The sequence below is a fragment of the Cherax quadricarinatus genome, chromosome 52 (genome assembly GCF_038502225.1).
Source record: "Cherax quadricarinatus isolate ZL_2023a chromosome 52, ASM3850222v1, whole genome shotgun sequence".
Classification (NCBI taxonomy): Eukaryota; Metazoa; Arthropoda; class Malacostraca; order Decapoda; family Parastacidae; genus Cherax; species Cherax quadricarinatus.
In genome coordinates, this window is record NC_091343.1 from 24,833,770 (window position 1) to 24,856,190 (window position 22,421).

Here is a 22,421-nt window from a genome sequence, read left to right on the forward strand (position 1 = left end):
GAATATATATATATATATATATATATATATATATATATATATATATATATATATATATATATATATATATATATATATATATATATATATATATATTTTATTATCACACTGGCTGATTCCCACCAAGGCAGGGTGGCCCGAAAAAGAAAAACTTTTACCATCATTCACTCCATCACTGTCTTGCCAGAAGGGTGCTTTACACTACAGTTTTTAAACTGCAACATTACAATATATATATATATATATATATATATATATATATATATATATATATATATATATATATATATATATATATATATATATATATATATATATATATATATATATATATATATATATATATATATATATATATATATATATATATGCAAACAACTATATATATATATATATATACATATATATATATATATATATATATATATATATATATATATATATATATATATATATATATATATATATATATATATATATATATATATATATGAAAGATGAAGTGAATCATAGAATTGATGAGGGGAAAAGGGTGAGTGGTACACTTAGGAGTCTGTGGAGACAAAGAACTTTGTTCTTGGAGGCAAAGAGGGGAATGTATGAGAGTATAGTTTTACCAACACTCTTATATGGGTGTGAAGCGTGGGTGATGAATGTTGCAGCGAGGAGAAGGCTGGAGGAAGTGGAGATGTCATGTCTGAGGGCAATGTGTGGTGTGAATATAATGCAGAGAATTCGTAGTTTGGAAGTTAGGAGGAGGTGCGGGATTGCCAAAACTGTTGTCCAGAGGGCTGAGGAAGGGTTGTTGAGGTGGTTCGGACATGTGGAGAGAATGGAGCGAAACAGAATGACTTCAAGAGTGTATCAGTCTGTAGTGGAAGGAAGGCGGGGTAGGGGTCGGCCTAGGAAAGGTTGGAGGGAGGGGGTAAAGGAGGTTTTGTGTGCGAGGGGCTTGGGCTTCCAGCAGGCATGCGTGAGCGTGTTTGATAGGAGTGAATGGAGACAAATGGTTTTTAATACTTGACGTGCTGTTGGAGTGTGAGCAAAGTAACATTTATGAAGGGGTTCAGGGAAACCGGCAGGCCGGACTTGAGTCCTGGAGATGGGAAGTACAGTGCCTGCACTCTGAAGGAGGGGTGTTAATGTTGCAGTTTAAAAACTGTAGTGTAAAGCACCCTTCTGGCAAGACAGTGATGGAGTGAATGATGGTGAAAGTTTTTCTTTTTCGGGCCACCCTGCCTTGGTGGGAATCGGCCAGTGTGATAATAAAATAATATATATATATATATATATATATATATATATATATATATATATATATATATATATATATATATATATATATATATATAAACTTCACAACTGATGGTTTAAAATATCGTATAATAAATAAGAATTAATTAATATTATAGTGATGTCATTTTTAACATTGGTGTAATGTTTGAACATTGAATGTTCAAGAACTGATGTTGACGATATTATTAACATCATCTTCGATAACATTGTTATGAATTAGTGTTTACTGGTGAATATATCATTATCATCAATTACAGTGATCAGTATTACAGCTTCTTGGGAAATTATCAAGAGGAAAATTTTGCAGTTTATCACTGAGATTAACGTAACTAAACGTCAACAGAGAGGCTGTGACAACAGGCTGGTCAACAGGAGGTGTTGGTGCCGTTGTTCAAGATCATGATTAAACAAACCCGCTGTAATTAGAGAACATAGATTAAAATGTCACAATACTGTCACAATAATTCACCATAATGTCATTATAATTCACCATAAATGCCACAAAAATTCACCAAAAAACCCGCACTTAGGAGAGAAACCCTCTGACGACGTTTCGCTCAGTCTTAAACCATTGTCGAGTCGCATCTTAAATAACACAGAAATCCCGAAAGAGTTCAATTTTAGGATATCGAATGATGCAGAAAAACAAGGTTTAAAATTTCCATTTTTCACCAACGAAATGAAAACTTCCAATATGCAAATTTGATATCACACTCACGAAATTTCGTCTCTGCAACTAATGAGTTAAGTTGGTGTCCGGATCTGCTAATTCTCTACACCACGATGATGCAAGTGACTTCCGTGGTCCAGCCTGTCCCATGGTGGTGTGCTGGACAGCCGTGTGTGTCGCGGGAATGATAGTTCTGCTTGTGTCACCATGATGCTCGTAAAGAGTGTTTGTAGCAGTTGTTTGCAGAGGCTGTTTGCAGTAGTTGCTTGTTGTTGCTTGCAGTGGTAGTTTGTAGTAATTGTTTGAGGAGGTTCTTGGTGGTAGTTGTTAGTAGTAGTTGCTTGTGGTGCAAAAATTGCCAGCATTGAGGTGTGTGGAGTTTGTTTCAGTGGTTGCTATAGTGATTGTTGTAGCGGTTGTTGCTATGGTTATGGCAGTGGTTGTTACTGTGGTTATGGCAATGGTTGTTACTGTGGTTATTTCATTGGTTATTATTGTGGTTATGGCAGTGGTTATTACTGTGGTTATGGCAATAGTTGTCACTGTGGTTATGGCAGTGGTTATTACTGTGGTTATGGCAGTGGTTATTACCGTGGTTATGGCAATGGTTGTTACTGTGGTTATGGCAGTGGTTGTTACTATGGTTATGGCATTGGTTATGGCAGTGGTTGTTACTGTGGTTATGGCAGTGGTTATTACCGTAGTTATGGCAGTGGTTGTTACTGTGGTTATGGAAGTTGTTGTTACTATGGTTATGGCAGTGTTTGTTACTGTGGTTATAGCAGTGGTTGTTACTATTGTTATTGCAGTGGTTGTTACTATGGTTATGGCAGTGATTATGGCAGTGGTTATCTCAGTGGTTGTTGCTATGGTTATGGCAGTGGTTGTTACTATGGTTATGGCAGTGGTTATGGCAGTGGTTATGGCAGTAGTTATGGCAGTAGTTATGGCAGTGGTTATGACAGTGGCTGTTGTAGTGTGAAGCTTAAAATGTAATTAGTGACTACTCCAGAGATAATGTAATCGATAATTAATACAAAATACCTGAATTGTTTGATTAAAATATAAAATAAATCACTGACAAAAATTATATTTAATAAGTAACTTACATATAATAAAAAGATGACATTGTTATGGATATAAATGCATTCACAGGGATGCGCTAAACCCCTAAGGGTCATAAAGCACCTAAGGGAAAGGGTGGCAATCAGATTTGATCCCAGGAATGATAGGGCAACTCTAATTCCTAAGATCAAGAGCCGCTTCACTCTCATCAAGGCACTACCCATCAAAAAAAAAAAAAAAATGTTTAAAAAATAATTCACAACTTCTTTAAAATTTACAGTAATAAAATAAATTCCAGATTTTTTTTTCCGCAGACTAAGATTAGTTTTTACCATTAATATGCATAAGACCATATACTCAAATTCACCCAAAATTTCATTTCTCAGAAAATTTATCCTTTCATTTAAATTTTGTTCCATAAAATATTCAGAAACTCGATGGTTAAGAATATATATTTATCTTGCAGAGAAATTTGATAAACAATAAGACTTACGAGAAATAATAATGGAGACTTACGTGTAATAATGTTGGTTGAATTACCTACAATTAATGCGACATTTTATTTGACAACGTTTCGCTCTCCATGAGCTTTGTCAAGCTAATCTACAATTTGGAAACAAAAGCAGACATCGTTTGGTTCCGGGAAGGGCCGAAACATCATCTATTATCTGTAATTTGTAAGTTAGTTGTAAATTGCTGCAGCCACAGTATTGTGACATTTGTGCTCTGACAGGATGACTTGCCTAGTCGTCACTGCTGCCAATATCCGCTGAGTGAGAATTACCTACAGTTGTGAAGCTTACAACGAAGTTACTGACTGTGTCGTGTAAAAGTTGCTTTGAAATGAATGGTTGTAGAGGAGGGAGCAACAGTGTGGTAAGGGAGCAACAGTGTGGTAAGGGAGCAACAATGTGGTAAGGGAGCAACAGTGTGGTAAGGGAGCAACAGTGTGGTAAGGGAGCAACAATGTGGTAAGGGAGCAACAGTGTGGTAAGGGAGCAACAGTGTGGTAAGGGAGCAACAATGTGGTAAGGGAGCAACAGTGTGGTAAGGGAGCAACAGTGTGGTAAGGGAGCAACAATGTGGTAAGGGAGCAACAGTGTGGTAAGGGAGCAACAATGTGGTAAGAGAGCAACAGTGTGGTAAGGGAGCAACAATGTGGTAAGGGAGCAACAGTGTGGTAAGGGAGCAACAGTGTGGTAAGGGAGCAACAGTGTGGTAAGGGAGCAACAGTGTGGTAAGGGAGCAACAGTGTGGTAAGGGAGCAACAGTGTGGTAAGGGAGCAACAGTGTGGTAAGGGAGCAACAGTGTGGTAAGGGAGCAACAGTGTGGTAAAGGAGCAACAGTGTGGTAAGGGAGCAACAATGTGGTAAGGGAGCAACAGTGTGGTAAGGGAGCAACAGTGTGGTAAGGGAGCAACAGTGTGGTAAGGGAGCAACAGTGTGGTAAGGGAGCAACAATGTGGTAAGGGAGCAACAGTGTGGTAAGGGAGCAATAATGTGGTAAGGGAGCAACAGTGTGGTAAGGGAGCAACAGTGTGGTAAGGGAGCAACAATGTGGTAAGGGAGCAACAGTGTGGTAAGGGAGCAACAGTGTGGTAAGGGAGCAACAATGTGGTAAGGGAGCAACAGTGTGGTAAGGGAGCAACAGTGTGGTAAGGGAGCAACAGTGTGGTAAGGGAGCAACAGTGTGGTAAGGGAGCAACAGTGTGGTAAGGGAGCAACAGTGTGGTAAGGGAGCAACAGTGTGGTAAGGGAGCAACAGTGTGGTAAGGGAGCAACAATGTGGTAAGGGAGCAACAGTGTGGTAAGGGAGCAATAATGTGGTAAGGGAGCAACAGTGTGGTAAGGGAGCAACAGTGTGGTAAGGGAGCAACAATGTGGTAAGGGAGAAACAGTGTGGTAAGGGAGCAACAGTGTGGTAAGGGAGCAACAGTGTGGTAAGGGAGCAACAGTGTGGTAAGGGAGCAACAGTGTGGTAAGGGAGCAACAGTGTGGTAAGGGAGCAACAGTGTGGTAAGGGAGCAACAGTGTGGTAAGGGAGCAACAGTGTGGTAAGGGAGCAACAATGTGGTAAGGGAGCAACAGTGTGGTAAGGGAGCAACAGTGTGGTAAGGGAGCAACAGTGTGGTAAGGGAGCAACAATGTGGTAAGGGAGCAACAGTGTGGTAAGGGAGCAACGAAGAATTGAAGTTGAAATTGCAATTACTTGGCTTGAGATCAACCCACTGGTCAACACCCTGCCAGTTTGACAAGGTCCTCCCTTACATATATAGAAAAGAAGCCAGACTCACAGAAACATAGAATCACTGACGGAAACTAAAACAGATAAAGACAAACAGGAGTGTTTCAATAAGTATAAAGAGAGAGAGAAAAAAAGCACAGAAGAGAGGGAGACAGGGACAGAGAGACTGGATAACAGAGAAAGACAAAACAATAGAAAAAAAAACCTGAAACGTATAAACTGAGAGGGGGACAAAAAACCACACATTCTAAAATAAATCACACAATTTAAATAAAACCCGAAACTGTTTTTTTTTTTTAGTGTTTATTTCTGGCAAACCTTCTCCCAGTGATAGTTTTTAAGAAAAAAATAAAATTAAAATAACATTTTAAATTGCGCATAAAAAGAATAACTCCCGTCAAAATAAAAGTTTACGAAAAAATATATTTGAGTAATACAGTAATGTGTAAATTACAGCAGAACTTTTATACAACAGTTGATAACAGGATATATTTCTCACCATTAGTCTGCCCCTGAGAGTGTATATATATATTCCGAAACGTTTCGCCTACACAGTAGGCTTCTTCAGTCGAATACAGAAAGTAGGCAGGAACAGTAGAGATGTGAAGACGATGTAATCAGTCCATCACCCTTGAAGTCGTAGAATTTTGAGGTTGTCAGTCCCTCAGCCTGGAGAAGTTCAGTTCCATAGTCCGGAACTATCTGGAACTGAACTTCTTCAGGCAGAGGGACTGACAACCTCAAAATTCTACGACTTCAAGGGTGATGGACTGATTACATCGTCTTCACATCTCTACTGTTCCTGTCTACTTTCTGTATTCGACTGAAGAAGCCTACTGTGTAGGCGAAACGTTTCGGAATAAAGTTGCCTAACTGTTGCCTATGTCTTTCCTACCAACCTGTCGGTATTGTATACCATTTTGATGTTCATATATATATATATATATATATATATATATATATATATATATATATATATATATATATATATATATATATATATATATATATATATATATGTCGTGCCGAATAGGCAGAACTTGCGATCTTGGCTTAAATAGCAAGGCTCATCTTGCCATATAAGACAAGTGAAAATTTGTGTATGCAATAATTTCGCCAAAATCATTCTGAACCTAACGAAAAAAATATATTTCACTGTGTTTGTTTAGTATTAAATTATTGTAAACAAATCTAAAATATATTTAGTTCGGTTAGGTTAAAATAAATTGAGCTTGTTGTAATAAGGTTAGGTAAGTTTTCTAAGTTCCTTTTGGTGCAAAATTATAAATTTTTACATCAACATTAATGAAAAAATATATCTTTAAACGTATAAGAGTAAATTTTAGAAAGGACTTAATTTTAAATGAGTTCTTGCTAATTGACCAGTTTTACATATTCGGTACGATATATATATATATATATATATATATATATATATATATATATATATATATATATATATATATATATATATATATATATATATATATATATATATATATATATATATATATATATATATATATATATATATATATATATATATATATATATATATATATATAAAGGAGGTTTTGTGGGTGAGGGGCTTGGACTTCCAGCAAGCGTGCATGAGCGTGTTAGATAGGAGTGAATGGAGACGAATGATACTTGGGACCTGACGATCTGTTGGAGTGTGAGCAGGGTAATATTTAGTGAAGGGATTCAGGGAAACCGGTTATTTTCATATAGTCGGACTTGAGTCCTGGAAATGGGAAGTACAATGCCTGCACTTTAAAGGAGGGGTTTGGGATATTGGCAGTTTGGAGGGATATGTTGTGTATCTCTATACGTATATGCTTCTAAACTGTTATATTCTGAGCACCTCTGCAAAAGCAGTGATAATGTGTGAGTGTGGTGAAAGTGTTGAATGATGATGAAAGTATTTTCTTTTTGGGGATTTTCTTTCTTTTTTTGGGGTCACCCTGCCTCGGTGGGAGACGGCCGACTTGTTCAAAAAAAAAAAAATATATATTAATATATATTATATATATATATTTATATTTATATATATATATTATATATATATATATATATTTATATATATATTATATATATATATATATATATTTATATTTATATATATAGGAGGAGGAGGAGGTGCGGGATTACCAAAACTGAAAACTGTTGTCCAGAGGGCTGAGGAAGGGTTGTTGAGGTGGTTCGGACATGTAGAGAGAATGGAGCGAAACAGAATGACTTCAAGAGTGTATCAGTCTGTAGTGGAAGGAAGGCGGGGTTGGGGTCGGCCTAGGAAAGGTTGGAGGGAGGGGGTAAAGGAGGTTTTGTGTGCGAGGGGCTTGGACTTCCAGCAGGCATGCGTGAGCGTGTTTGATAGGAGTGAATGGAGACAAATGGTTTTTAATACTTGACGTGCTGTTGGAGTGTGAGCAAAGTAGCATTTATGAAGGGGTTCAGGGAAACCGGCAGGCCGGACTTGAGTCCTGGAGATGGGAAGTACAGTGCCTGCACTCTGAAGGAGGGGAGTAAATGTTGCAGTTTAAAAACTGTAGTGTAAAGCACCCTTCTGGCAAGACAGTGATGGAGTGAATGATGGTGAAAGTTTTTCTTTTTCGGGCCACCCTGCCTTGGTGGGAATCGGCCAGTGTGATAAAAAAAAAAAAAATAAAAAAAAATATATATATATATATATATATATATATATATATATATATATATATATATATATATATATATATATATATATATATATATACTACTTGTTATTTTGAAGTATAGATAGATAGGTAGATAGATGAATATAACTTAAATATTTAAAGACTTTCACATTTTTTATACCTAACTAATTTCGCTTCCACTTGTTATAATTTAAGGTATAAACATTGTGAACTTCAATATAACTTCCTTCTTCTTCTTTCTATAATAATAATAATAATAATAATAATAATAATAATAATAATAATAATAATAATAATAATAATAATAATAATACAGCAATAATAATAATAATAATAATAATAATAATAATACAGCAATAATAATAATAATAATAATAATAATAATAATAATAATAATAATAATAGTAATAATAATAATAATAATAATAATAATAATAATAATAATAATAATAATAATAATAATAATAATAATAATAATAGTAATAATAATAATAATAATAATAATAATAATAATAATAATAATAATAATAATAATAATAGTAATAATAATAATAATAATAATAATAATAATAATAATAATAATAATAATAATAATAATAATAATAATAGTAATAATAATAATAATAATTATAATAATAATAATAATAATAATAATAATAATAATGATAATACAGTAATAATAATAATAATGATAATTGCTACTACTATTAATGATGTATTATTATTATTATTATTATTATTACCTTCATCATTTTTTAATATATTTTGGAAGATGTGTATCCATCAGGTGTGACGGGAAGCAAGACGCGAAAATTGTAAACCTTCCCAGGAGAGTCCTTCACTATACCTCAAGTGCCACACTTCAAGAGGAAAAATATATATAAAATGCGAGCGGTGGGTCCTCACGTCCTTCCTGCCTTACACTGGTGAGCAACCTGTAAAAACCCCCACCTGCTGGCACTGGACCATCCGCAGTGGGAAATCTTTTCTTGGTGGGTCAGGTCAGCTAGACACGCCGTCGCTAACATCATCATTGCATGCACCACAACACGAAAATTTCACAGCCATGACCTCTCATTTTTTTCTCCTCTTCCATACCGCCTAGCTATTTGTCGTCTAGTGTGCCCTTCCCCTCATCTCTTTCCCCTGAGTTCTCATTGATTTTTTTTTTTTACCACGAGTTTTGAGTATTTTTTTACGACTTTTTTTTTCTTATGTTTTTATTCTTCTTTTGTGTCATTTTTGTGTGATGTCAACTTCCTATTTTTCACCTTTAATTTCAATATCGTCATCCTCAATTTTATCTATTATTTTCTTCTGATATATAATAATTTCTCTTCTCTTCTCCTGGTAATTATATTTAACACCCAACTTTTTTTTCCTTCATGATTCATAACCCAAGTGAAATTTTGTCCTGCCAATCATCATAATTTCTTTGACCTCTGACATTTTTTTTTTCTTGACATCTACGGAATCTTTTTGCGTCACACAGAGTGGAGACAATTTTGACTTGGTCTCTAACGAGCATCTCTGCTGGACGTCTTTCAGTCTCTCCCCTTGAAAGCCATTTTCCTATTTTAATATACTGAATTTGTGCTCGCTAGTAGTTTCTCTTTGAATTGAAGGATTTAGTTTGATTTTATTCTCATTTTATCGTGGCGCCGACGATAATAAAAGAAAATAGGTGTTCTCCACGACGCTTCGTTTTACATTACTAGTGTGTTAATTTCCTCACATTTAATTATATATTATGTATAAGAGACCGTAGCTTTACGTAATTGGAGGATTTTTTTTTATCTGTCAACCTGGAGGGAGTCTACCTGGAGGGAGTCTACCTGGAGGGAGTTTCAGGGGCCAACGCCCCCGCGGACCGGTCCATGACCAGGCCTCTGTTCTCAGACTAAATGACAGGTTAATTTGGTTTAAAACCAATCAACTACGCATTGGTTATTAAGGCTGTATGCCGCCTACTCACCCACCAGTCATCAATACTTTAATTAAATGAACTCTCAGTGTATATACACTGATACATGTCTATCAGTGTATATTTTTACTGAGAAATACACACGTATCAGCATATTTACAATGGGAGATACACATCTCTCTGTCTATAAACATTCAGACATTCATGGGTCACGAAATCATAATAATATATTTGCAAACAAAAGGAACGGGTGAGGTTTGAAAACATGGCCCCGGATATAAGTTTTAGGACTCACTAGACATGGTTCAAGCTTCCCGTGTTCAGAGCCGGATTTTGTAGGCCCCTGGGCTACAGGTACTGTCAGGCCCCCACTAATATTTTCGAAAGGAAAAAAGCTAAAGAAATATTAAAAATATTTTGACACGGCTAACCACAATTAAAATTCAAACATTTACTTTGCGTAATTTCTTGGAAACAAGTTTCTCCAAAACATAATTAAATTGTAAGTTGTTGAAAACATTTCTGGAAGCCCTCCAGCTGGTGGAGGCCCTCCAGCTGGTGGAGGCCCCTGGGCTGCAGCCTCTGATGGTCCTCCAGCTGGTGGACGTCCCTGGGCTGCAGCCTCTGATGGTCCTCCAGCTGGTGGACGTCCCTGGGCTGCAGCCCCTGGAAACCTTCCAGCTGGTGGAGGCCTCTGGGCTGCAGCCCCTGGAAACCTTCCAGCTGGTGGAGGCCCCTGGGCTGCAGCCCCTGGAAACCTTCCAGCTGGTGGAGGCCTCTGGGCTGCAGCCCCTGGAGGTCCTCCAGCTGGTGGAGGCCCCTGGCCTGCAGCCTCTGGAAGCCTTCCAGCTGGTGGAGGCCCCTAGGCTGCAGCCTCTGGAAGCCTTCCAGCTGGTGGAGGCCCCTGGGCTGCAGCCTCTGGAAGCCTTCCAGCTGGTGGAGGCCTCTGGGTTGCAGCCCCTAAAGCCCATGCCTTAATCGGGCCCTTCACTTGTTCCTTGATTTCAGAGATGCACACCTCTCCGTGTTTATACCATGAGAAGTGGACACCTCGCGTGGTATATATACTTACATATACACACGTCTGAGGGTATATGAAATGCGTATAACCAGTTTCTTAAGCCAGTCGTAGTTATGTTTATGTACATTTACAAAATAAATTTTATCATATTACTAGCATTACTATTCACCATGTGATAGTGTGGCCATTTCTTGTTGCATGGCAGGTACTGCCGGCTAGCATGACAAGAATGTTATATGGTACAGAAACAAATTTTATCACATAGAACGTTTGGCTATAATAATAATAATAATAATAATAATAATAATAATAATAATAATAATAATAATAATAATAATAATAATAATAATAATAATAATAATAATAATAATAAAAATTATGCTGCTACTACTACTGCTACTATTACTAATAATAATACTAATGTTTATTTCTACATGTACAATGTAAACAGGTCATTATCATGTTTTGCTCTGAGTAGAGCTTCAAGTCATTATTAGTTACAGATATCTTCTCCCACTGACTCCTCCCACTGACTCCTCCCACTGACTCCTCGTGTAGTTGACTCTATGGTACGAGACGGGGTTTAGTGCGACCGTGGCTGGAAACAGTGAACTCAGTGCAGGACTCACGAAATCGTAATGACATGATTGTAAACAAGCCATACCACGGGCGGGATTTGAACCCGCGGTGCAGATCTGTAAATATCATGGAAAACCCAGAAAAAAATCAAAGTTTCTTTCGCTATATATTTATTAGGAAACACAAAAAAAACACAGCGGGTTATACGGTACCTGGGGAATGGGAGGTAATCATGTTCGATCCAAAGAGAGGGAGGAGGACAACCACTCCTTGGATCAAAAACCCATCACTTGAATCAAGGCAAGCCTTTAAAAAGCTATGTACAAAAAGTGGAAAAAAATTGTTATTCAAAGCACACACACACACACACACACACACACACACACACACACACACACACACTTCAGTCATAGAGTTGTCAGGAAGTGGAATAGTCTGGAGAGTGATGTATGAAATCAGGATTCAAACCTAACTTTAAGAAGAGACATGAAAAACTCATGGAGCAAGGAGAGAGTGGACCTAGTAGCGACCAGCGAAGAGGTGGGTCCAGCAGCTATAAATCGACCCCTGCAACCACAATTAGGGGAGTACACACACACTCAAACACACACACGCAATCAGAATCACAATTACTAGAGATTTGTCTGGTTTTTGTCGGATAAACGAAATATACTGAGGTGATTTATTGTCAAAGTGCTTGACATTGTAATCTCTGGAACTGGAATATGAAATTGACAAAAACAAATAAATCGGGGCATGTGTGAGACCAAGGATTTAGTTATGACTGATCGGTAAACAGAAGCGTAAAATGAAAGGAAAAAGAGAGTGAAGTAAACTAGAATAATAGAACCTGAGGACACTAATGAAGAGAAGACTAATATAAGGACGACTAGTAGAAATGGCAGCAAAAAAGAGGCAGTGACTATAAATGAGGAACTAGAGGAGGTAATAAGCGAGGGTTATTATTATTATTATTATTATTATTATTATTATTATTATTATTATTATTATTATTATTATTATTATTATTATTATTATTATTATTATTATTATTTTACGAAACGAGGTAAAATGCAGCTAATGAAAGATGAATTGGAAATGATATAAAAGAATTAGAGTGCAGATTTGGGAAGTATGAGAAAGCAAATGACATGAATAGTAAATTTGGAAGATTACTGCATATAAATAGGCAGAGAAGAGCTCGTGTGCGACTGAAAGAGAAAGAGATATTGGGCAGCGGTGAAAAGGAACACTGTAAGAACATGACCGAGGTAGTGACATCTTAAAGACAGATTATGATATAAACGAGTCATCAATATGAATAACCGGGGAAGCAGAAGCAGGCAGGTAGGTCACCAGGTAAATAAAGAAGAGAAAGTCATTGATGATATGAGGTTACGAAGTGAACACAGATCATCTGTTCTCTTATCAGGACAAAATAATGAGTGAAGAAAGCAAAAGTGAAAAAAAAGATACATGTTATTAATAAAAGAGCTTTTTATAAAGAAAAACCACTTCGATCTGTGTAGAGCTTTATTAAGGCTTCGTGAAGCTCTGCAGAGAGGGAAATGTTGTCACAATAAAAGCTCTTGATAGTAAGTTGTTATTGTGACAACTCATTCAATTCACATTCCATCAGTCAATTCGCATTTAAATGTGAATTGAATGATGGAGAGAAGATATTGCTATTGTTTGATTCCCGGTATTTCCTGTACATTTTGTGACTCTCGAGAAAGTGTGAAATTCTCCCATACACACACACACACACATATATATATATATATATATATATATATATATATATATATATATATATATATATATATATATATATATATATATATATATATATATATATATATATATATATATATATATATATATATATATATATATATTCTTTCTTTCTTTCAACACACCGGCATTATCCCACCGAGGTGGGGTGGCCCAAAAAGAAAAACGAAAGTTTCTCCTTTTACATTTAGTAATATATACAGGAGAAGGGGTTACTAGCCCCTTGCTCCCGGCATTTCAGTCGCCTCTTACAACACGCATGGCTTACGGAGGAAGAATTCTATTCCACTTCCCCATGGAGGTAAGAGGAAATAAACAAGAACAAGAACTAGAAAGAAAATAGAAGAAAACTCAAAGGGGTGTGTGTATATATACGCTTGTACAAGTATGTGTAGTGTGACCTAAGTGTAAGTAGAAGTAGCAAGACGTACCTGAAATCTTGCATGTTTATGAGACAGAAAAAAGGACACCAGCAATCCTACCATCATGTAAAACAATTACAGGCTTTCGTTTTGCACTCACTTGGCAGGACGGTAGTACCTCCCTGGGCGGTTGCTGTCTACCAACCTACTACCTATATATATATGCAATCATAAGTAAGAAACTACGTGTAAGATACGTGTGGAAGCATCTTCCACGTGTGGAAGATGCTCCCGTAGATCATCTTCCACTTGTGGAAGATGCTCCACGGGGGATCAAGTGACCCTGAGACAGTTACAACCAGAGCAATGTAACAGCAGTCACAGTAATGTTGTCAATAACTTGGTAACATCTACTGACCCTCCATAGCGTCAAGGCGACCTCAGTCAAGTGTGAAATACGAAGGAATTTTAAAATAAGTCATACTAATTACTATTTCAGAATTTCAGTAGATCTTTTATTATGAAATTATTATTATTATTATTATTATTATTATTATTATTATTATTATTATTATTATTATTATTATTATTATTATTATTACTATTATTATTATTATTATTATCATCATCATCATCATCATTATTATAGCGCCAAGAATGAGTGGCAGTCATGACTGTATGGACATTCACCACATAGGAAAGCAGTTGAAATCACTTATGATCCAAAGAAGAGTAGAGTTAGATTTCATTCCTCTTCCCAAGATCCTTCACCACCATCGAAGCAGCTTCCTACTGAAGGGATACAATACCATCAATACAGAGATCTGCTCTCAAACTCATATAAGACAGTAATGGCGCTACACACCAGCAGTGCAGCAGACAACATATTAAAACAATATAACTTTGTGGCTTAACTTTGGGTAGAGTAGAGGTCTGGGCAGAACATCAGTTTAGGCTTTAATGCAGAAAAATGACGTCAAACTGGAATACGGACTATTTGTTTCCTCTGTAGTTTAAAAGTCGTAAAAGTCTGACTTTATAACAAAGCCGCAACCATCATGAATTATAACTATAACGATAACCTTTTGTTCTCTCTTTAAAACTTAAGGAACAATCGTAATATTCGTTCGGCAATATTTGATATATATATATATATATATATATATATATATATATATATATATATATATATATATATATGTGTGTGTGTGTGTGTGTGTGTGTGTGTGTGTGTGTGTGTGTATGTGTTGTGTTGTGTGTGTGTGTGTGTTGTGTGTGTGTGTGTGTGTGTGTGTGTGTGTGTTATTATAACTGTGTTCATGGAAAAGCGCTAAAACCGTAATTATCTTACAACTTCCGAGAATTGGGAAGAGAACCGATTTTAATCTGAGAAACTGAAGGGTATTTTATTTCCCTTGGATCAAAAGCCCTTCACATGCATCAAGGCATCCTCCTCGAGGGGATGAATAATAAAGATGTCAAGATATTCGCCTGGACAGGAAGCGAGGATTATGGGTATGAATGCGTATGTGATGTCCTTGTAGATGTCAGGAGTGAACTTTGCTTAGTAACAAACGTCACAAATACTCTAACTGGTCAAACAATAGTCTGTGATTTGTGGACGGAGGATCGAGCCTCCGTCATTCCTCTGGATGGCTAACATTCTTTTACTGTGTAATGAGCCTAATTTTTATTGAGAAAATTTATTCCATATGTTTAACAGAAAGAAAAATTTATCTCTAAAAATTAATGAGGAAGTCGAAGAATTTGTACATTTTCCTTCACTTCCCACAGATGGTTAATTCATGATTCTTTAACTGGCTGAGACGGTTGATTATTTTTCCAATGTACAGTTTCGTGGATAATGAAGGTGTATAATTTAGCAAACAAATATTAGTGTTCAGTGTTGAATTGCTTTTATTTTATATTCCCATTAATTATTTGTTGAATGGTACCCAGGTGAATACATTCTTGGTTTGCGAATATAATTCAGGCGACCTGCAGCTCATTAGTAAAGCGTTTTGCTCACCAGGTAAAGGACTCAGGTTTCCTTCTAGGAAAGGAAGAGTCGCATGGGAACATCCCCTTAATTATACCTGCTACCTCTGTTTACCTGGGAGTGAATAGGTCCACAGTGTTAGTTTCGTTACACCTGCTGCGTGTTTACCTATTAGCAAATAGATACCGGTTTGTTAACATCTTTGAGGGGTCGTAGCTTATGTAGTGTCACAGCTGTAAGCTTTTAAATTCAATAGTGTAAAAAGACATCATTAACCGAGCTCAAACAGACGATGAAAGACGGCAGCTGTTCCTCGCCTTTCTTATCCAAGAGCACCCAGCACTTCACGAGCAGTGCTTCGTCGTCTTTCCCTGACCCAAGAGCACCCAGCACTTCACGAACAGTGCTTCGTCGCCTTTCCCTGAACTAAGAGCACCCAGCACTTCACGAGCAGTGCTTCGTCGTCTTTCCCTGAACCAAGAGCACCCAGCACTTCACGTATTGTGTGCATTGTTGATTACAGTTCTTGGCTTCGTTTACTACGTACAGTTGCACACACAGGGGGCTTGAAATTGATTTGCATCTGAAATTTTATTCTGTTGCAAAACGGCTTTGTAATTTTTTTCTTAGCTCTTGTCCTTGTGGCATTTCCTCCCAAATTCCAGGCGGAGTGTAGAGGAGAGGGAGAGATTTTGGGAAGTGTTAAGCAAATCTTTAGGGAACTTCGAACCTAATTAAATAATTTCTTTGGGTGACCTAGATGCTAAAGTTGGGTAAATTGTTGTTGGTGGTGTGTTAAGCTTGGAGAGCCAGGAGTTAAATGATCAAGGAGGCCTCTAACTGAATTATGTACAGTATGGAGAAAGAGGTTTGATAACAGATAAAAAATTTTTATCATGAGAGGATATATAATAACACCAGTTATAATGTAGTGTGTAATAATGTAGTTATAATGCAATGTGCATGTTTATGGAGGAGCGACATGTCAGATCACCACTCAGTAGCAGCCACAGTAAGAGTGAAAGGTAGATGGAATACAAGACGTATATCATCAGTATTTAAGAGAAAAGTAAATGTGACATTTAGTGGGGGTTATAAGCAACTATTGGAAGAAATGTGGACTATACAGAACACAGTTAATGAGGCGGAAGTGGAAGAAGTATGAAATAGATATAACATTGCCATTCTAGAGTGCGCAGTAAGATTTAAAATTACCATGCTAGAGTGCGCAGTAAGATATAACATTGCCATGTTAGAGTGAGCAGTAAGATTTAAAATTGCCATGCTAGAGTGTGCAGTAAGATTTAACATTGTCATGCTAGAGTGTGCAGTAAGATTTAACATTGTCATGCTAGAGTGCGCAGTAAGATTTAACATTGTCATGCTAGAGTGTGCAGTAAGATTTAACATTGTCATGCTAGAGTGTGTAGTATGATTTAACATTGCTGTGCTAGAGTGCGCAGTAAGATATAACATTGTCATGCTAGAGTGCGCAGTAAGATATAACATTGCCATGCTAGAGTGCGCAGTAAAGTTGGGATGTAGGAGGGTGGGTGACGGTAGGAAAGGGAACGGTTGGTTGAATAACACAAATTGGGTGGTAATGAAGGAGAATATTGCATATGAGAAATGTTTAGTATGTAAAAGATTATAACTGTAAGGCAGATTATATGTAGAGAAAATGGGAAGTTAAACGAGTGGTGACGAAGTGTAAAAGGAAAGACAAAGCTTTTATTTGTAAATTTTACTGGGAATAAGAAAGCGGTTTGAGGAGACAGTAATAAGTAGACATAATCTGGGGAGTAAATGGGCTTGCCATTTAAAAACTAAAGAGGTGTAACGTTTGAAGGGAGGAGGAGGTATTGGACAAATGGAGGAACTTCTTAAAAAGTTATTAAAGGTTGATAATGAAAAGAAAGCAGTAATTTCGTGCAATGAGCTGGGAGGAGTAACATCTGGTGACGAAGAAGCAGAGGTGAACGTGTGGAGGGTGCGTGAGGCACCAGGCAGAATGAAACGGTGTATAGAAGAAGGGGCAGACGGGAATAAAACTGAGATGCTAAAAGTGAGTAAGAATATAGATTTTGAGCGTTGGTGTATATATTCAATACATGTATGAAAGACGTAAAGGTACCTAACGATTCTCAGAGTGCAAGCATAGTTCCCTTGTGCAAGGTAAAAGGTGACAAGAGAGAGTGTAAGAATTATAGAAGAATACGCCTGTCTAGTATGCCGTGAAAAGTGTGCGGTAGACTTATTACTGAAAGCTGGTTTAGGTTAATAGTAATGCAGGTAGGTTTAAAACAATAAAGACAATGTTGCCAATGCGCCATTCTCTTATTTATTTTCTGGTTTAATTAGTAATCACAGTGAATATGTAACCTCAAATTTTCTACATCCAACCCTTACAGCGAATTCTCTTCATTCTTGTGTTACTGCATTAAGGATCTCACGTGATATATGCAAATAAGACACCCAGTTCAATATATGATACACAATTATAAACAAGTCTTACCTTACAGTCTCCAGATAAACACAGTTTATGATGTTAAAAGTTCAATCTTCAATGTTTATTTTTTCCAGAGATCAAAATACTAGTTTATCACATGGATAATACTGTAACACTGCATTTGTTGTACAGGGACAGAATTCTTAATCACTACGTAGGAACAGTATATTTCAGCTCTGTCATATTTCTTCTACTCACATTTTATATATCGTTCTCGATGGCAAAATTCAACGGCAACAGACTAGTAATTATTAACTCTTTTTAAAAGCGAAACTCCAAGAAGCCTTTGGCGGGTATATTAGCATCGCAATTGTACCTGGAAAGTTTTGCACAGACCGTACAAGGAAGACACTTTTTCTGCCTCTCAGGTAGGCCGTGTCAGCACACACGAGTCTCGTGTTAGCCCCCCACCAGGTGAGTAGTGCTAGCCTCACAGGGCAGCAAGGGTCACCTATACCTGCACTGAGGGGAGACAGACAGACAGAGGGAGTAGGGAGAGTTGCTCGGCGCATCGCAGTGCCGAGCGTAGCGGAGATAAGAGTGCCAGGGCCAGCCAGCTTGGTCCCTGGGTCGAGACTGACAGTGCCAAGCTCTGCTGGCAGGCACCAGTGGCCGGAGCATGAGCAGCAGTGGCATCCCCTCTATCCTAATATTCCCCTCAACTCAGCCTACTTCCCCTCACCTGTCTCCAGCACCGCCATCAGTGGTCCCCAGCACCACCATCAGTGGTCCCCAGGATCACCGTCAGTGGTCCCCAGCACCACCATCAGTGGTCCACAGCACCACCATCAGTGGCCATCATCCACCATCAGTAGTCATCATCCACCATCAGTGGTCATCATCCACCATCAGTGATCCCCAGCACGACCATCAGTGGTCATCATCCACCGTCAGTGGTCATCATCCACCATCAGTGGTTATCATCCACCATCAGTGGTCCCCAGCACCACCATCAGTGGTCATCATCCACCATCAGGGGCTATCATCCACCATCAGTGGTCCCCAGCACCACCATCAGTGGTCCCCAGCACCACCATCAGTGGTCATCATCCACCATCAGTGGTTATCATCCACCATCAGTGGTCCCCAGCACCACCATCAGTGGTCATCATCCACCATCAGGGGTTATCATCCACCATCAGTGGTCCCCAGCACCATCATCAGTGGTCATCATCCACCATCAGTGGTTATCATCCATCATCAGTGGTCCCCAGCACTACCATCAGTGGTCATCATCCCCCATCAGTGGTCATCATCCACCATCAGTGGTCATCATCCACCATCAGTGGTCCCCAGCACCACCATCAGTGGTCTCCAGCACCACCATCAGTGGTCATCATCCACCATCAGGGGTTATCATCCACCATCAGTGGTCCCCAGCACCACCATCAGTGGTCATCATCCACCATCAGTGGTTATCATCCATCATCAGTGGACCCCAGCACTACCATCAGTGGTCATCATCCACCATCAGTGGTCATCATCCACCATCAGTGGTCCCCAGCACCACCATCAGTGGTCCCCAGCACCACCATGAGTGGTCATCATCCACCATCAGGGGTTATCATCCACCATCAGTGGTCCCCAGCACCACCATCAGTGGTCATCATCCACCATCAGTGGTTATCATCCATCATCAGTGGTTCCCAGCACCACCATCAGTGGTCATCATCCACCATCAGTGGTTATCATCCATCATCAGTGGTTCCCAGCACTACCATCATTGGTCATCATCCCCCATCAGTGATCATCATCCACCATCAGTGGTCATCATCCACCATCAGTGGTCCCCAGCAAAACCATCAGTGGTCATCATCCACCATCAGTGGTCCCCAGCAAAACCATCAGTGGTGCCCAGCACCACCATCAGTGGTCATCATCCATCATCAGGGGTTATCATCCACCATCAGTGGTCCCCAGCACCACCATCAGTGGTCATCATCCACCATCAGTGGTTATCATCCATCATCAGTGGTCCCCAGCACTACCATCAGTGGTCATCATCCACCATCAGTGGTCATCATCCACCATCAGTGGTCCCCAGCACCACCATGAGTGGTCATCATCCACCATCAGGGGTTATCATCCACCATCAGTGGTCCCCAGCACCACCATCAGTGGTCATCATCCATCATCAGTGGTTCTCAGCACCACCATCAGTGGTCATCATCCACCATCAGTGGTTATCATCCATCATCAGTGGTTCCCAGCACTACCATCATTGGTCATCATCCCCCATCAGTGGTCATCATCCACCATCAGTGGTCATCATCCACCATCAGTGGTCCCCAGCAAAACCATCAGTGGTGCCCAGCACCACCATCAGTGGTCATCATCCATCATCAGGGGTTATCATCCACCATCAGTGGTCCCCAGCACCACCATCAGTGGTCATCATCCACCATCAGTGGTTATCATCCATCATCAGTGGTCCCCAGCACTACCATCAGTGGTCATCATCCACCATCAGTGGTTATCATCCATCATCAGTGGTCCCCAGCACTACCATCAGTGGTCATCATCCCCCATCAGTGGTTATCATCCATCATCAGTGGTCCCCAGCACTACCATCAGTGGTCATCATCCCCCATCAGTGGTTATCATCCATCATCAGTGGTCCCCAGCACCACCATCAGTGGTCCCCAGCACTACCATCAGTGGTTATCATCCATCATCAGTGGTCCCCAGCACTACCATCAGTGGTCATCATCCACCATCAGTGGTTATCATCCACCATCAGTGGTCCTCAGCACCACCATCAGTGGTCATCATCCACCATCAGTGGTTATCATCCATCATCAGTGGTCCCCTGCACCACCATCAGTGGTCATCATCCACCATCAGTGGTTATCATCCATCATCAGTGATCCTCAGCACCACCATCAGTGGTCATCATCCACCATCAGTGGTTATCATCCATCATCAGTGGTTCCCAGCACTACCATCAGTGGTCATCATCCACCATCAGTGGTTATCATCCATCATCAGTGGTCCCCAGCACCACCATCAGTGGTCATCATCCATCATCAGGGGTTATCATCCATCATCAGTGGTCCCCAGCACCACCATCAGTGGTCATCATCCACCATCAGGGGTTATCATCCACCATCAGTGGTCCCCAGTACCACCATCAGTGGTCATCATCCACCATCAGTGGTTATCATCCATTATCAGTGGTCCCCAGCACCACCATCAGTGGTCATCATCCACCATCAGTGGTTATCATCCATTATCAGTAGTCCCCAGCACTACCATCAGTGGTCATCATCCCCCATCAGTGATCATCATCCACCATCAGTGGTCATCATCCACCATCAGTGGTCCTCAGCACCACCATCAGTGGTCCCCAGCACCACCATCAGTGATCCCCAGCACCACCATCAGTGGCCCCCAGCACTACCATCAGTGGTCCCCAGCACCACCATCAGTGGTCCCCAGCACCACCATCAGTGGCCCCCAGCACTACTATCAGTGGTCCCCAGCACCACCATCAGTGGTCCCCAGCACCACCATCAGTGGTCATCATCCACCATCAGTGGTCCCCAGCACCACCATCAGTGGTCCCCAGCACCACCATCAGTGGTCCCCAGCACTACCATCAGTGGTCCCCAGCATCACCATCAGTGGTCCCCAGCACCACCATCAGTGGTCCCCAGCACCACCATCAGTGGTCCCCAGCACCACCATCAGTGGCCCCAGCACCACCATCAGTGGTCCCCAGCACCACCATCAGTGGTCCCCAGCACCACCATCAGTGGTCCCCAGCACTACCATCAGTGGTCCCAGCATCACCATCAGTGGCTCCCAGCACCACCATCAGTGGTCCCCAGCACCACCATCAGTGGTCTCCAGCACCACCATCAGTGGTCATCATACACCATCAGTGGTCCCCAGCACCACCATCAGTGGTCATCATCCACCATCAGTGGTTATCATCCATCATCAGTGGTCCCCAGCACTACCATCAGTGGTCCCCAGCACCACCATCAGTGGTCCCCAGCACCACCACCAGTGGTCATCATCCACCATCAGTGGTTATCATCCATCATCAGTGGTCCCCAGCACTACCATCAGTGGTCCCCAGTACCACCATCAGTGGTCTCCAGCACCACCATCAGTGGTCCCCAGCACCACCATCAGTGGTCCCCAGCACCACCACCAGTGGTCATCATCCACCATCAGTGGTTATCATCCATCATCAGTGGTCCCCAGCACCACCATCAGTGGTCCCCAGCACCACCATCAGTGGTCCCCAGCACCACCGTCAGTGGTCCCCAGC

The 22,421-nt window shown here is 39.9% G+C and overlaps 1 protein-coding gene across 1 annotated transcript in view; it reads right to left on the reverse strand.

Annotated features, from left to right (window-relative positions):
- LOC128696851 (allatostatin-A receptor) overlaps nucleotides 1–18,704 on the reverse strand; it is a 307,199-nt gene extending 288,495 nt beyond the window's left edge. The window contains exon 1 of the mRNA XM_070096192.1: nucleotides 18,149–18,704. The gene's annotated coding sequence lies outside the window, so the exon portion shown is untranslated. The remainder of the gene's footprint in view (nucleotides 1–18,148) is intronic.
- Between the last annotated feature and the right edge of the window lie 3,717 nt (nucleotides 18,705–22,421).